At 43.9% G+C, this 15,828-nt stretch overlaps 3 non-coding genes across 3 annotated transcripts; all 3 read left to right on the top strand.

The window, feature by feature from the left end:
* The first annotated feature begins 1,392 nt into the window (after positions 1 to 1,392).
* trnas-gcu (transfer RNA serine (anticodon GCU)) lies at positions 1,393 to 1,463 on the top strand. The gene has a single exon. It is a non-coding gene; the product is annotated as a tRNA-Ser (tRNA).
* Positions 1,464 to 4,401: 2,938 nt separating this feature from the next.
* Positions 4,402 to 4,472, top strand: trnag-gcc (transfer RNA glycine (anticodon GCC)). The gene has a single exon. It is a non-coding gene; the product is annotated as a tRNA-Gly (tRNA).
* Positions 4,473 to 7,413: 2,941 nt separating this feature from the next.
* trnag-gcc (transfer RNA glycine (anticodon GCC)) lies at positions 7,414 to 7,484 on the top strand. Its single transcript has one exon. It is a non-coding gene; the product is annotated as a tRNA-Gly (tRNA).
* The last annotated feature ends 8,344 nt before the right edge of the window (positions 7,485 to 15,828 follow it).

Genomic DNA, 15,828 nt, shown 5'->3' with positions numbered 1-15,828 from the left:
TCCAGATGAACAGCGGAACCTTGCAGTGCATGTCCACAGATCCCACAAGGTAGCAGAACAGGTAGATAAGGTGGTTGAGAAGTCATAAAGGATACTCTCCATTATTAGCCAAGGCATAGAATATAAGAGCAGGGGGGTTATGGACGAAATTTATAAAACAATAGTTAGGCCACAGCAAGAATACTGCGTACAGGTGTGGTCACCACATTACAGGAAAGGTGTGATTGCACCAGAGATGGTACAGAGGAGATTTAAGACAATGTTGCTAGAACTGGAGAATTTTAGCCATGAGATTAGATTGGATAGGCTGCGGTTGTTGGCTTTGGAACTGATGAGGCTGTTGGGAGATTTAATTGAGGTGTATAAAATTAAGACGGGCCGAGATAGAGTGGATAGCAAGAACCTATTTCCCTTAGCAGGGAGGTCAATAATCAGGGTACATGGATCTAAGATAATCGGTCGAAGGATTAGAGGGGAGTGGAAGATTTATTTCCCACCAAGTGGGCGGTGGGTGTCGGGAAATCACTGCCTGAAAGGGTGGAAGAGGCGGAAAACCTCATCGCATTGGAAAATAAAAACTTCAATATGCACCTGAAGATCCGTAACCAACAAGATTAGGGACCAAACGCTGGAAAGTGAGATGAGGCTCGGAACAGATTTTTCGGCCGGCACAGGCACGATGTGCAGAATGGCTTCTTTCAGTGGCCTAACTTTCTAGGATTCTATGATATGATTGCCGTCTGTCTCGGCATCGTGATAATATGCACTCTACCATAAGTATACTTTAATCAAATTGGTGCTTTGTTTCACTGTGAGAGCGAAGAGACATGAGTGTGTCGACATTGGCTGTTGCAACTGGGTTGCACCTTTACTTTTGCTACCGTCTCAGTCCTTTTCATTACCCTTCTCTGCTGGTGTTGCAGGTTAGTTCAGCCTTTGCCGTTCAGGAAGCCTGAGACGTCCATCAGGGGACACACAGAGAGGCAAGAGAGAGAGACAGGGAAAGATAGAGAGATGCATGCACAGAAAATAAAGAGTATAAATGTCAGGTTTTGCAATCTAGCAGAATTTAAGTTACAGATTGGGAGATATTGCTTCTCGGTCTTGAAATCTTGGAAGAGAAGATTGGACGCCCAATTAAAAGCACCGGCCACGTTGAAGTATCTCTCATGCTGGGAGAGAGGTAAATGTGGTCAATTAATAACAATTATTGTATTTGAGCATTGAAGAGATCTTTGAACCGGAGCACTGCGAACAGAATTGAAACCTCGGCAGGAAAACCCCATTGGAGTTTTGAGACCACCGCTTGAACCAATCGTTCATCGCAGCTGTAAACGGCATGTTCATTCAGACATGATTCCATAGAGAAACATGCAGTTGGTGTATTAGCCAGCATTGGTGGTTCAGGGGTAGAATTCTCGCCTGCTAAGCGGGCGACCCGGTTTGGATTCCCGGCCAATGCACGATCATTTTGCATTCTGCACCAAGGAGGAACTCCGGAAGAGGAATCTGGTGTTTGGTCCTTCCAGCCTATTCCGCAACTCCATGGGATCATGGCTGAGTTGTGACCAAACTCACTGTGCCCGCATTAGCCCCATATCTCTAAATAGCTTTGGTTAGCAAAAATCTCTAAATCACGGTTTTGAAATTAACAATTGAGCTCGCGTCAACTGCCGTTTGTTGAAGAGACTTCCACAATTCTACCTCCCTTTGCTTGTGGACAGTTGTCCTAAATTCACTTCTGAAAGTTGACTCCAATGTTTAGGCTCTGCCCCCAAGTCCGAGACAGGCCAACGAGCGGAAATAGTTTCTATATAACTAACTCATCAGTTCCTCTTAATATCTTGATAATTTCGATCACATCAGCCCTTAATCTACTATATTGCAGGGAATACAACCATAGTTTGTGTAATATCTCCTCGTAATTTAACGCTTAGTGTCCAGTTATCATTCTAGTAAATCTACACTGCACTCCCTCCAAGGACAGTATATCCTTTCAAAGGAGCGGTGTCCAGAACTGAACACAATACTCCAGGTGTGGTCCAACCAGAGCTTTGTGCAGCTCTAGAATTTTGTCTATTCTCGTCCTCTAAATATATAGGCCACCATTCCATTAGCCTTTTTGATTATTTCTTGTCCCTGTCCATGATACGTTATTGATCTATGTACATGGACACCTAAGTTCCTTTGGAACTCCACAGTTTCGAATTTTTCACTTTTTATAAAGTATTCTGATCTATCTTTGTGAAGTCCAAAGTGGATGACCTCACACTTGCCAAAATTGAAATCCATTTGCCACGGTTTTGGCCATTCATTTATTATATTAATATCTCTCTGGAATGTTGTGCGTTCATCTACACTGCTTACAACGCTACCCATTTTGGGGCTATCGGCAAACTTCGATGTGTCGTTCTCTATCCCGTCATCGAATATCAATGAAACCGCCTTGACATGGGGGAAATTCCAATTCAGCATCAATCTCTTCATCATCTTGAGACATTTTATTTACTTTACATGTGTTGCGCCTTGGGAACCTCAGCACTCTGTCCTCTGGAGCTCAAACATGATCTGCATGTAATTCAATCCAACCAAATGCAATTGTGAGAAGATGTCAGAAGCCAGTTGGTGTCTTTTAACTCAAAGTAGTGGCACAGCAAGGCTCATCGGGGACTTGAACCCGGAACTTCTCGGATATTAATCAACTAAAGTCCCGAAGCGAGAATCATGCATCGAGATCAACCAGGCGCTGTTACTTGCTTCGTGCAGCCAGTGTGAAGTTTCGCTGTCTTCCAAAGCCGATCGGCCATCCTTTCAGACCTCTTCCATCCATCCAATCTCGTTTTCTATTCCGGTGTGCGGTAATATCAAGTTGTACACGAACTATTTCCTGTCGCCAATATTAGTTTCCCTTTACTGAATTGGTTTCGTCTGTACGACTTGTATTATCAAGTAAGACGTTTCAGAATTAGTTGCTCTGAAACAACATTGCTTTGGAGGATACCGAGAGGTGTAAATGAAAAGAGGGACCTTGGAGTGCATGTCCACAGATCCCAGAATGTAAGAGGACAGGTAGTTAACGTGGTTACAAATGCATACAGGATACTTTCCTTTATTAACCGAGGCAGAGAATGTAAGAGCAGGGAGGTTATGGCAGAAATTTTAAAACAATAGTTAGGCCACAGCAAAAATACTGCATACAGTTGTGGTCACCACATTACAGCATAGATGTGATTGCACTAGAGATAGTGCAGAGGAGATTTACGACACTGTTGTCAGAACATGAGAATTCTAGCTATGAGATTAGATTGGATAGGATGAGGTTGTTTGCACTGGAGGTGAGGAGGCTGTTGGCAGATTTTATTGAGGTGTATAAAATTATGACGGGCCTAGATAGAGTGGATAGCAAGGATCTATTTCCCTTAGCAGGGAGGTCAATAATCAGGGTACATAGATCTAAGGTGATTGGTAGAAGGATTAGAGGGGAGAGGAAGATTTTTTTCCCCACCCAGTGGGCGGTGGGGGTGGGGAAATCACTGCCGAAAAGGGTGGGAGATGCAGAAACCCTCATCGCATTGACAAAATAAAAACTTTAATATGCATGTTAAGATCCGTAACCAATAGGATTAGGTATCAAACGCTGGAAAGTGAGATGAGGCTCGGTACCGATTTTTCGGCCGGCACAGGCACGATGTGCAGAATGGTTTCCTTCTGTGGCCTAACTTTTTCGGATTTTATGATATGATTGCCGTCTGTCTTGGCATCGTGATAACATACACTCTACCATAAGGATACTTTAATCAAATTGGTGCTTTGTTTCATTGTGAGAGCGAAGAGACATAAGTGTATAAGCATTAGCTACAGCAGCTGGGTTGCACCTTTACTTTACCTACCGTCTCAGGCCCTTTTTTGCCGTCCTCTGCTGGTGTTGCAGGTTCGATCAGCCTTCGCCGTTCAAGGAAGCCTGAGAAGTCCATCAGGGGTCACACAGAGAGACAAGAGACAGAGACAGGGAAAGATAGAGAGATGCATGCAAAGAAAATAAAGAGTATAAATATCAGGTTTTGCAAGCTAGCAGAATTTAAGTTACAGATTGGGATATATTGCTTCTCGGTCTTGAAATCTTGGAAGAGAAGATTGGACGCCCAATTAAAAGCACCGGCCACGTTGAAGTATCTCTCATGCTGGGAGAGAGGTGAATGTGTTCAATTAATTCCAATTAATGTATTTGAGCGTTGAAGAGATCTTCAAGCCGCAGCACTGCGAGCCGAATTCAAACCTGAGCAGGAAAACTCCATTGGAGTTTTGAGACAACAGCTTCAACCACTCGTCCATCGCAGCTGGAAACGGCATGTTCGTTCAGACAGGATTCCATTTAGAAACATGAAGACTTTGCACAAGCCAGCATTGGTGGTTCAGGGGTAGAATTCTCGCCTGCCACGCGGGAGACCCGGGTTCGATTCCCGGCCAATGCACGACCATTTTGCATTCTGCACCAAGGAGGAACTTCGGAACAGGATTCCGGTGTTTGGTCCTTCCAGCCGATTCCGCAACTCAATGATATCATGGCTGAGTTGTGACCGAAATCCCTGTCCCCGCCCTCGCCCATATCTCGAAATACCATTGGTTAACAAAAATCTTTCAATCACGGGTTTGAAATTAACAATTGTGCTCGCATCAAACTGCCGTTTGTGGAAGAGACTTCCACAATTCTACCTCCCTTTGCTTGTCGACGTGTGTCCTAACTTCACTCCTGAAAGTCCTGACTCTAATGTTTAGGCTATGCCCCCAAGTCCTAGACACCCCAAAGAGCGGAAATAGTTTTTTTTGTAACTACCCCAACAGTTCCTCGTAATATCTTGATAATTTTGATCACATCAGCCCTTAATCTACTAAATTGCAGGGAATACAACCATAGTTTGTGTAATCTCTCCTCGTAATTTAACGCTTGGAGTCCAGGTATCATTCCAGTAAATCTACACTGCACTCCCTCCAAGGACAATATACCCTTCCGAAGGAGATGTGTCCAGAACTGAACACAATACTCCAGGTGTGGTCCAACCAGAGCTTTGTGCAGCTCTAGAATTTTGTCTATTCTCGTCCTCTAAATATATAGGCCACCATTCCATTAGCCTTTTTGATTATTTCTTGTCCCTGTCCATGATATGTTATTGATCTATGTACATGGACACCTAAGTTCCTTTGGAACTCCACAGTTTCGAATTTTTCACTTTTTATAAAGTATTCTGATCTATCTTTGTGAAGTCCAAAGTGGATGACCTCACACTTGCCAAAATTGAAATCCATTTGCCACGGTTTTGGCCATTCATTTATTATATTAATATCTCTCTGGAATGTTGTGCGTTCATCTGCACTGCTGACAACGCTACCCATTTTGGGGCTATCGGCAAACTTCGATGTGTCGTTCTCTATCCCGTCATCTAATATCAATGAAACCGCCTTGACATGGGGGAAATTCCAATTCAGCATCAATCTCTTCATCATCTTGAGCCATTTTATTTACTTTACATGTGTTGCGCCTTGGGAACCTCAGCACTCTGTCCTCTGGAGCTCAAACATGATCTGCATGTAATTCAATCCTACCAAATGCAATTGTGAGAAGATGTTAGAAGCCTGTTGGTGTCTTTTAACTCAAAGTAGTGGCACAGCAAGGCTCATCGGGGACTTGAACCCGGAACTTCTCTGATATTAATCAACTAATGTCCCGAAGCGAGAATCATGCATCGAGATCAACCAGGCGCTGTTACTTGCTTCGTGCAGCCAGTGTGAAGTTTCGCTGTCTTCCAAAGCCGATCGGCCATCCTTTCAGACCTCTTCTATCCATCCAATCTCGTTTTCTATTCCGGTGTGCGGTAATATCAAGTTGTACACTAACTATTTCCTGTCGCCAATATTAGTTTCCCTTTACTGAATTGGTTTCGTCTGTACGACTTGTATTATTAAGTAAGACGTTTCAGAATTAGTTGCTCTGAAACAACATTGCTTTGGAGGATACTGAGAGGTGTAAATGAAAAGAGGGACCTTGGAGTGCATGTCCACAGATCCCAGAATGTAAGAGGACAGGTAGTTAACGTGGTTACAAATGCATACAGGATACTTTCCTTTATTAACCGAGGCAGAGAATGTAAGAGCAGGGAGGTTATGGCAGAAATTTTAAAACAATAGTTAGGCCACAGCAAAAATACTGCATACAGTTGTGGTCACCACATTACAGCATAGATGTGATTGCACTAGAGATAGTGCAGAGGAGATTTACGACACTGTTGTCAGAACATGAGAATTCTAGCTATGAGATTAGATTGGATAGGATGAGGTTGTTTGCACTGGAGGTGAGGAGGCTGTTGGCAGATTTTATTGAGGTGTATAAAATTATGACGGGCCTAGATAGAGTGGATAGCAAGGATCTATTTCCCTTAGCAGGGAGGTCAATAATCAGGGTACATAGATCTAAGGTGATTGGTAGAAGGATTAGAGGGGAGAGGAAGATTTTTTTCCCCACCCAGTGGGCGGTGGGGGTGGGGAAATCACTGCCGAAAAGGGTGGGAGATGCAGAAACCCTCATCGCATTGACAAAATAAAAACTTTAATATGCATGTTAAGATCCGTAACCAATAGGATTAGGTATCAAACGCTGGAAAGTGAGATGAGGCTCGGTACCGATTTTTCGGCCGGCACAGGCACGATGTGCAGAATGGTTTCCTTCTGTGGCCTAACTTTCTCGGATTCTATGATATAATTGCCGTCTGTCTCGGCATCGTGATAACATACACTCTACCATAAGGATACTTTAATCAAATTGGTGCTTTGTTTCATTGTGAGAGCGAAGAGACATAAGTGTATAAGCATTAGCAACAGCAGCTGGGTTGCACCTTTACTTTACCTACCGTCTCAATCCCTTTTTTGCCCTCCTCTGCTGGTGTTGCAGGTTCGATCAGCCTTCGCCGTTCAAGGAAGCCTGAGAAGTCCATCAGGGGTCACACAGAGAGACAAGAGACAGAGACAGGGAAAGATAGAGAGATGCATGCAAAGAAAATAAAGAGTATAAATGTCAGGTTTTGCAAGCTAGCAGAATTTAAGTTACAGATTGGGATATATTGCTTCTCGGTCTTGAAATCTTGGAAGAGAAGATTGGACGCCCAATTAAAAGCACCGGCCACGTTGAAGTATCTCTCATGCTGGGAGAGAGATGAATGTGTTCAATTAATTCCAATTAATGTATTTGAGCATTGAAGAGATCTTCAAGCCGCAGCACTGCGAGCCGAATTCAAACCTGAGCAGGAAAACTCCATTGGAGTTTTGAGACAACAGCTTCAACCACTCGTCCATCGCAGCTGGAAACGGCATGTTCGTTCAGACAGGATTCCATTTAGAAACATGGAAACTTTGCACAAACCAGCATTGGTGGTTCAGGGGTAGAATTATCGCCTGCCACGCTGGAGACCCGGGTTCGATTCCCGGCCAATGCACGACCATTTTGCATTCTGCACCAAGGAGGAACTTCGGAACAGGATTCCGGTATTTGGTCCTTCCAGCCTGTTCCGCAACTCAGTGATATCATGGCTGAGTTGTGACCGAACTCCCTGTCCCCGCCCTCGTCCCATATCTCTAAATACCTTTGGTTAACAAAAATCTTTCAATCACGGGTTTGAAATTAACAATTGTGCTCGCATCAAACTGCCGTTTGTGGAAGAGACTTCCATACTTCTACCTCCCTTTGCTTGTCGACGTGTGTCCTAACTTCACTCCTGAAAGTCCTGACTCTAATGTTTCGGCTATGCACCCAAGTCCTGGACACCCCAACGAGCGGAAATAGTTTCTTTGTAACTACCCCATCAGTTCCTCTTAATATCTTGATAATTTCGATCACATCAGCCTTTAATCTACTTAATTGCAGGGAATACAACCTTAGTTTGTGTAATCTCTCCTCGTAATTTAACGCTTAGAGTCCAGGTATCATTCTAGTAAATCTACACTGCACTCCCTCCAAGGACAGTATATCCTTCCTAAGGTGCGCTGTCCAGAACTGAACACAATACTCCAGGTGTGGTCCAACCTGAGCTTTGTGTTGCTCTGGAACAATGTCTATTCCCTTGTATTTTCGTCCTCTAAATATATAGGCCACCATTCCATTCGCCTTTTTGATTATTTCCAGAACCCGTCCATGACCTGTTTTTGATCTATGTACATGGACACCTAAGTTCCTTTGGAACTCCACAGTTTCGAATTTTTCACCTTTTGGAAAGTATCCTCATCTATCTTTGTGAAGTCCAAAGTGGATGACCTCACACTTGCCGAAATTGAAATCCATTTGGCACGGTTTTGGCCATTCATTTATTATGTTAATGTCTCTCTGGAATGTTATAATGTCTCTCTGGAATGTTATGCTTTCATCTTCACTGCTTACAACGTGCCCATTGGCAAACTTCGATATCTCGTTCTCTATCCCGTCATCCAATATCAATGAGACCGCCTGCCCTGGGGGAAATTCACATTCAGCATCATTCTCTTCATCATCTTGAGACATTTTATTTACTTTACATGTGTTGCCGAGGCATCGAATGTAAGAGCAGGGAGGTTATTCTAGGAATGACTAATTCACTAGTTTGGCCACAGCTGGAGTATTGCGTACAGTTGTGGTCACCACATTACAGGAAAGATGTGACTGCACTAGAAATGGTACAGATGTGATTTACGACGATGTTTGGAGGACTGGAGAATTTTAGCTCTGAGGATAGATTGGATAGGCTGAGTGTGTTTTCTCTGGAACAGGGGAGGCAGAGGGGAGATTTATTTGAGGTGTACAAAATTATTACAGGCCTCGATAGAGTGGAAAGGAAGGACCTGTTTCACTTAGCAGGGAGGTCAATAAAAAGGGGGCAGAGAGTTAAGGTAATTGGTAGAGGATTAGAGTGGAGCAGAGGGGATTTTTTTTCCACCCAGCGGGTGGTGGGGGTCTGGAACTCACTGCCTGAGAGGGTGGGAGAAGCAGAAATCCTCATCGGATTTAAAAAGCACTTCAATATGCACTTGAAGAGCCATAACCGACAAGACTACGGACCAAACGCTGGTAAGTCGGGCGATGCTGGATACCTCTTTTCCGGCCGGTACAAACAAGATGGGCGCAATGGCCTCCGCTGGCGTAAATTTTTAAGATTGTCTGATTCTCTGATATGATTGCCGTCTGTCTCGGCATGGTGATAACATACACTCTACCATAAGAATACTTTAATCAAATTGGTGATTTGTTTCACTGTGAGAGCGACGAGACATGTATGTGTAGACATTGGCTGCAGCAGCTGGGATGCACCTTTACTTTTCCTACCGTCTCAGTCTTTCTTTAACCTTCTCTGCTGGTCGTTGCAGGTTCGATCAGCCGTCGCCGTTCAAGGAAGCCTGAGAAGTCCATCAGAGGACAACACAGGAGACAGAGACAGGGAGAGATAGAGAAATGCATGCAAAGAAAATAAAGGTTATGAATAGAATCTGTGGTGGGTAAAATTTTGGAGTCTATTATTAAGGAGACAGTAACGGAACATTTAGATAAGCACAATTTAATAGGACAAAGTTAGCATGGCTTTATGAAGGGGAAGTCATGTCTGACAAATTTGCTTGAGTTCTTCGAGGATATAACGTATAGGGTGGATAAAGGGGAACCAGTGGACGTAGTGTATTTAGACTTCCAGAAGGCATTCGACAAGGTGCCACATAAAAGATTATTACTTAAGATAAAAAATCACGGGATTGGGGGTAATATTCTGGCATGGGTGGAGGATTGGTTATCAAACAGGAAGCAGAGAGTTGGGATAAATGGTTCATTTTCGGACTGGCAACCAGTAACCAGTGGTGTTCCACAGGGGTCGGTGCTGGGTCCCCAACTCTTTACAATCTATATTAACGATTTGGAGGAGGGGACCGAGTGCAACATATCAAAATTTGCAGATGATACAAAGATGGGAGGGAAAGTAGAGAGTGAGGAGGACATAAAAAACCTGCAAGGGGATATAGACAGGCTGGGTGAGTGGGCGGAGATTTGGCAGATGCAATATAATATTGGAAAATGTGAGGTTATGCACTTTGGCAGGAAAAATCAGAGAGCAAGTTATTTTCTTAATGGCGAGAGACTGGAAAGTACTGCAGTACAAAGGGATCTGGGGGTCCAAGTGCAAGAAAATCAAAAAGTTGGTATGCAGGTGCAGCAGGTGATCAAGAAAGCCAACGGAATGTTGGCTTTTATTGCTAGGGGGATAGAATATAAAAACAAGAAGGTATTGCTGCAGTTATATAAGGTATTGGTGAGACCGCACCTGGAATACTGCATACAGTTTTGGTCTCCATACTTAAGAAAAGACATACTTGCTCTCGAGGCAGTACAAAGAAGGTTCACTCGGTTAATCCCGGGGATGAGGGGGCGGACATATGAGGAGAGGTTGAGTAGATTGGGACTCTACTCATTGGAGTTCAGAAGAATGAGAGGCGATCTTATTGAAACATATAAGATTGTGAAGGGTCTTGATCGGGTGGATGCGGTAAGGATGTTCCCAAAGATGGGTGAAACTAGAACTAGGGGGCATAATCTTAGAATAAGGGGCTGCTCTTTCAAAACTGAGATGAGGAGAAACTTCTTCACTCAGAGGGTGGTAGGTCTGTGGAATTTGCTGCCCCAGGAAGCTGTGGAAGCTACATCATTAGATAAATTTAAAACAGAAATAGACAGTTTCCTAGAAGTAAAGGGAATTAGGGGTTATGGGGAGCGGGCAGGAAATTGGACATGAAGCTGAGTTCGGATCGGTCAATGCCCTGTGGGTGGCGGAGAGGGCCCAGGGGCTATGTGGCCGGGTCCTGCTCCGACTTCTTGTGTTCTTTAGATTTGTGGTTGGGATCAGATCAGCCATGATCTTATTGAATGGCGGAGCAGGCTCGAGGGGCCGATTGGCCTACTCCTGCTCCAATTTCTTCTGTTCTTATGTTCTTAATCATACAATCATAAAATGGTTGCAGAACAGAAGGAGACTATTCGGCCCATCGAGCCCGTGCCGGGTCATTTTAAGAGCAATCCAGTTAGTCCCATTCCCCCGCTCCTTCCGGTAGCTCGAAATTTTTATGCCTTCAAGTATTTATCGAATTCCTTTTTAAAAGCCACGATTCAATCTGCTTCCACCATCCTTTCAGGCAGCGCATTCCAGATTATAACTACTCGCCGGGTAAAAAAGTGTTTCCTCATATCGCCTTTGGTTCTTTTGCCAATCACCGTAAATCTGTGTCCTCTGGTTCTCAACCTTTCCGCCAATGGGAAGAGTTTCTCTTTATTTACTTTTTCTCAGCCCTTCATGATTTTGAACACTTCTATCAATTCTCCTCTTAACGTTCTCTGCTCCAAGGAGAACAACTCCAGCACGGGGTAAATGCGATCAATTAGCTTCAATTCATTAATTTGAGCATTAAACAGCTCTTTAAACGTTACTGTGAAATTATGGTAGCGTGGCCTCGCGGTCTAATGTGTTAAATTTAATTTCTTTCGATGTGTGGGTTTGAATCCCGCTGCTTTTAGAATTTCTGCCAATTTTTATTTTGTTCTGTTCACAGAAATCCCGATTGTAGTGCGATGGAGCAGAGGATGTGAAAGGAGCTGAAAGTGTAACTGCAGATATTATTTTCATCACGGGGACAGGACACGTTTCCACAGGTAAGGGCCTCTCACCTTAATATTATTTCCAGCAGAGTGGGACAGGTGATCAGAGTGACCGGGCTCTAGCGGCGCAGTCAGTGCGTCGTCCTTATCTGACTGTACAGGGTCGGGAAATGCCGAGGTTGTTGGTTTGAGTCTCACCTAGATCAACGAATCCTTTTCCTTGTGAACATTTCGAACGGAGCTGAACGTATAATTGAGTGTTCCAAAATGCATCAATTATTTGTATCGCCACGTGGTTCCTCTAGTTGCAATATCAGATGAGATATTTCGTGTTATTAGTTTACAGGAGGGAGGCTGCGGTATTGGAACCATAAACTATGATTTTGATCAATCTACTAATTTTGGGATTTAGCTTGAGTTTTAAACCAGCGCGTTAGAACGCTCAGCCACGATACTTTCCATCTTGCGATCATCAGGAGCTACTTTTACAGGAATTGAATTACTGCAAGCAAGAATTCTACCCCTCAAGCACCAATGCTCGCAGGCAGCAGGATGAATGTGTCCAGTTGGAAACCAGTCTGAAGGAACATGCAGTCTGACAGAGCCGGAAGTTCAGCAGATTGACTTTTGCGGTGAGCAGATGATCAGCCTCCTTCTTAAGAGTGTTTCGCCAATCCAACTCAGAGTGGATTAAGCATTATAAATTCGGGTGGGACTGGAGCCACTTGTGTAAGATGAAGTGGAGGGGTTATTTCCCTTCCTTGACGGGCATTAATGATCCCGTTGTAGTTTTGCATCAAAATTTCGCTTCCCAGCGCGGAAATCACCGAACCCTGAGCTAAAATTCAACGATGGTGAGATTCGGACACACAACCTTTGCAGTGATTAGAAGTCCCACGTGCTACTCATGGCATCACAAATCGGCTATCGATTAGGTTATTTCACGTTACCCATATGCTGCTTTGGAACTTTTGCTGCGGTGCAGTAAATGGTTCGAAAGCTCAGTGGGGATTCAAAGCGCTGCTGAGAAATCGACATAGCGATGGTATGTGCAATGCATCGTGCTCTCTCTCTCTCTCTCCCTCCCTTTTGCTCTCTCTTTCTCTCTCTCCCATTTGCACACTCCCGCTTTCTCTCGAGTTCTAACTCTCCCCGTTTATCTCAATAGGGTTGGAATACAAGGGGTGGTTGTCATGTTACAGCTGCACAGAGCTCTGGTGAGACCCCATCTGGAGGACTGCATTCAGTTCTGGGCGCCCCACCTCAGGAAGGATGTCTGAAACTGGAGGCTCGAGGTACTGAATGGCCTACTCCTGTTCCTATGTTCCAATGAATGGAACAATCATTCAAGTACAGGGACCCTAATGTATCAGGATGTGTGAGTCAAGAATGTTTTCTGTTTGAAGTACTGATTTTCTCAGTGTCCCAGCTCAGTGCAGTCCAGTCCAGACAAGCTGCTCGCACAAAGTGGCATTTTCTGTGAGAACACGAAAGACGCGTTCAGGCCATGACAGTGCCGAGTGCGGGTCGGCCTGCGCGTGAAATGGAAAGTGAGGTGAAATACTCCAACAAGCAGTGGATGTCTCTGTTTCCATTTCCAAAACGCACGCACGCACGGGCCGAATCGATGCAGAGAAAGCTCCGAGGCGAAGCAGGACTGCCGTGGATCATTTGAAGCAACTGGAACACACAAGATTCGGCCCGTTTCACGTGGCATCTCCTGTTTCTGAATCTTTTTACCCTCCTGCTTCCTCTACTCCTCCAGCTGCCAATTGAATTAGATGCCTGATGCAAATACAGCCAATACATGAAACCTATCTTGACCTGGTCAGCAGAGAGAGAGAGGGCAAGAACGGTGCTGGCCATTGAGAAGGGATGGATTTTGTACATGCAGGGAAAGGTCTCATCTCCCTGCTTCTTCGCTTTGCGGAATATCTTATTGTTCAGGAGATGATCTCACTGCCCCCCAGGCCCATGATCCCCACTCGCACTCTCCTTCCAATCTCACACACCTTTGCTTAGGTTTGAAATCGTGTATGTTTTCGCACTTGGATTAAATTTGAAGAAAGCGATGCTGTGATAACCCAGGACTATTGAGGAGATGCAGTGCAAGAAGATACTTAAAAGGGTAATGATAACAGTGACTGTTCTGACACTGTGAGCTACAGTTAAAGGCTGAACACATTTAAAGTCTCATGCAGCAGGTCCAGGTCCAAATCTTTCACGTGGCATCTCCTTCTGCTTCTGTCACTCCTTTTCCTCCACGTAGAGTTCACTTGGAATTCCTGTGCGGCTGCATTGCGCATTTTCCAGATCTATTCGACCGCAATTCGCTCCAGTTCATCAATTGCAGATACTAGTTTCATCAAGACACATTTTCACAGAAAAGGGCTGTTCATCCTTTTGTTTTTCAAGCACAGTAGGGCAGATGATCAAAGTAACCGGATTGGGTGAACTGTCCGTACAGGTGCCTGGTGGGCTCGTGGTTATGATTCGGCATTCACACCTATGTAATTAATTACATGAAACCAAATAAACTCTACGAAAAGATGAATATTTCTGTAAACACCATTAACCAACCTATTATTTTCTGTTACAGACTGAAAGAGACGCTAACGTGGTTACCGACTGACACTCACAAGTTTAATAATGATTTGTTTTGCATGTGAAACGCTTTTCAGACTGCATTTTAGAAATGGTCAGTGTATATGATACCAGGAGTTTGGTGCAGCCGTTGTTAAATTGAACAGGAACCGCCGATTGTCGACCTATCAACACAGGAGAAGAAACTCGCCACTGAAGGTATATATGGAGCAAGTTCCAATATAGTGAAAAAATCGGCCCGGGATCGAATTGGGGGCTACAATACAGAAACCGCAAGACGGTAAGTAATTGTAAAAATGCTCAGTGTTTATCACACCAGTAACCTGGTGTAAACGCTCTTCAATTTCACAGGACCGGTGCTTTGTATCAAACAGAAGTTAGCAGCAAAAAATGTTATTAATGGGAATAGTGGGACTGAGAAATGCTTAAACAGCCGGCACCCTGTAAAACAGAGCTCCAAGTACCGGTTTCAATAAAGTCCAGAACTGACAGAGCGGAGGACAATTAAAGATTGAATTATATCGCAATTCACCGAATCGAAACAACGTTTAAAGAAGTGAATCGGTCAGGAGTGGGATTCTTGTGCTTTTGGTGAGGAAGTGTGGCGGGCTGCTGCTTCCGTCCCCCGCACTCCGAGAGGCGCGGTGGAGGTCGGTACCAATCTCCATTCTATGTATCCGGGTCCACACGTTTCCTGTGGAGCTGGTGGCAGAACTGCAGCGTCTGACTCCAGATCCGAAGACTACGTGTTTGAATTACGTTGGTTCCCAACATTTTCACTCCGGCTCAGGGCTCTGCGACTGATTCAAAATTGGGACAGTGTTTTGGCGATTGGCTGTTCAGCGTTTGCGCAGTAATAACAAAATTAAATTTCATACATCAATGTTTTTTTCTGTTACTTTCTATTTGCACCCTCTCCAGTTTTATAAAAAAAACAGATATCAATGTTTACGGGGTGTGCTATCCAATGTTTGTGGAATCAGTGTAATTCAATTTGATACATGGAATGGCTTTTTCTGTAACTTTCTATTTCGACCCTCTCCAGTTTAACATAGAAATAGGTCTCCATTTTTAAGGACTGTAGTGTGCAATGTTTGTGGTATGAGTGCAATTCAATCTGCTACTTTAGTCTATTCCTTCTCCAACCTAAACTTTTGTCGTTACATTTGTAACATCACCTCGTTCAAAATGGGATAGTCAGTGATATAAGTAAATCAGTAACAACCCCGAAATCTCAGCGGGTATATTTGTTCCAATACTTAGTGACCATCTCGATTTCCATTGAAAATTTCAATCAGGAAATCCCAGCGGGTATTTTGGGTTTGATAAACTCATTTAATTACTTGACTGTTTCCTGGAAATGATCCAGTGGGGATTTCCTTACCCGTACCGACAATCGAATCAATACATTCGTTCATTTCGCAACTGACAGTTGCGTAAATAAATAAATTGCGACATATAACATGGAAAAGCAGCTCTTCCTGTCATTAAAACAACTTACTCATTTTTTTTATTTGCTTACTTTTAAATGTAGAACATACATTCAGAACTGCCCTCTAAACTTAAATAATGGTAAA

Source organism: Heptranchias perlo, chromosome 20, assembly GCF_035084215.1.
Source record: "Heptranchias perlo isolate sHepPer1 chromosome 20, sHepPer1.hap1, whole genome shotgun sequence".
Lineage (NCBI taxonomy): Eukaryota > Metazoa > Chordata > Chondrichthyes > Hexanchiformes > Hexanchidae > Heptranchias > Heptranchias perlo.
Note: the sequence above shows the minus strand (reverse complement) of the source record. Positions and strands in the feature narration are given on the sequence as shown.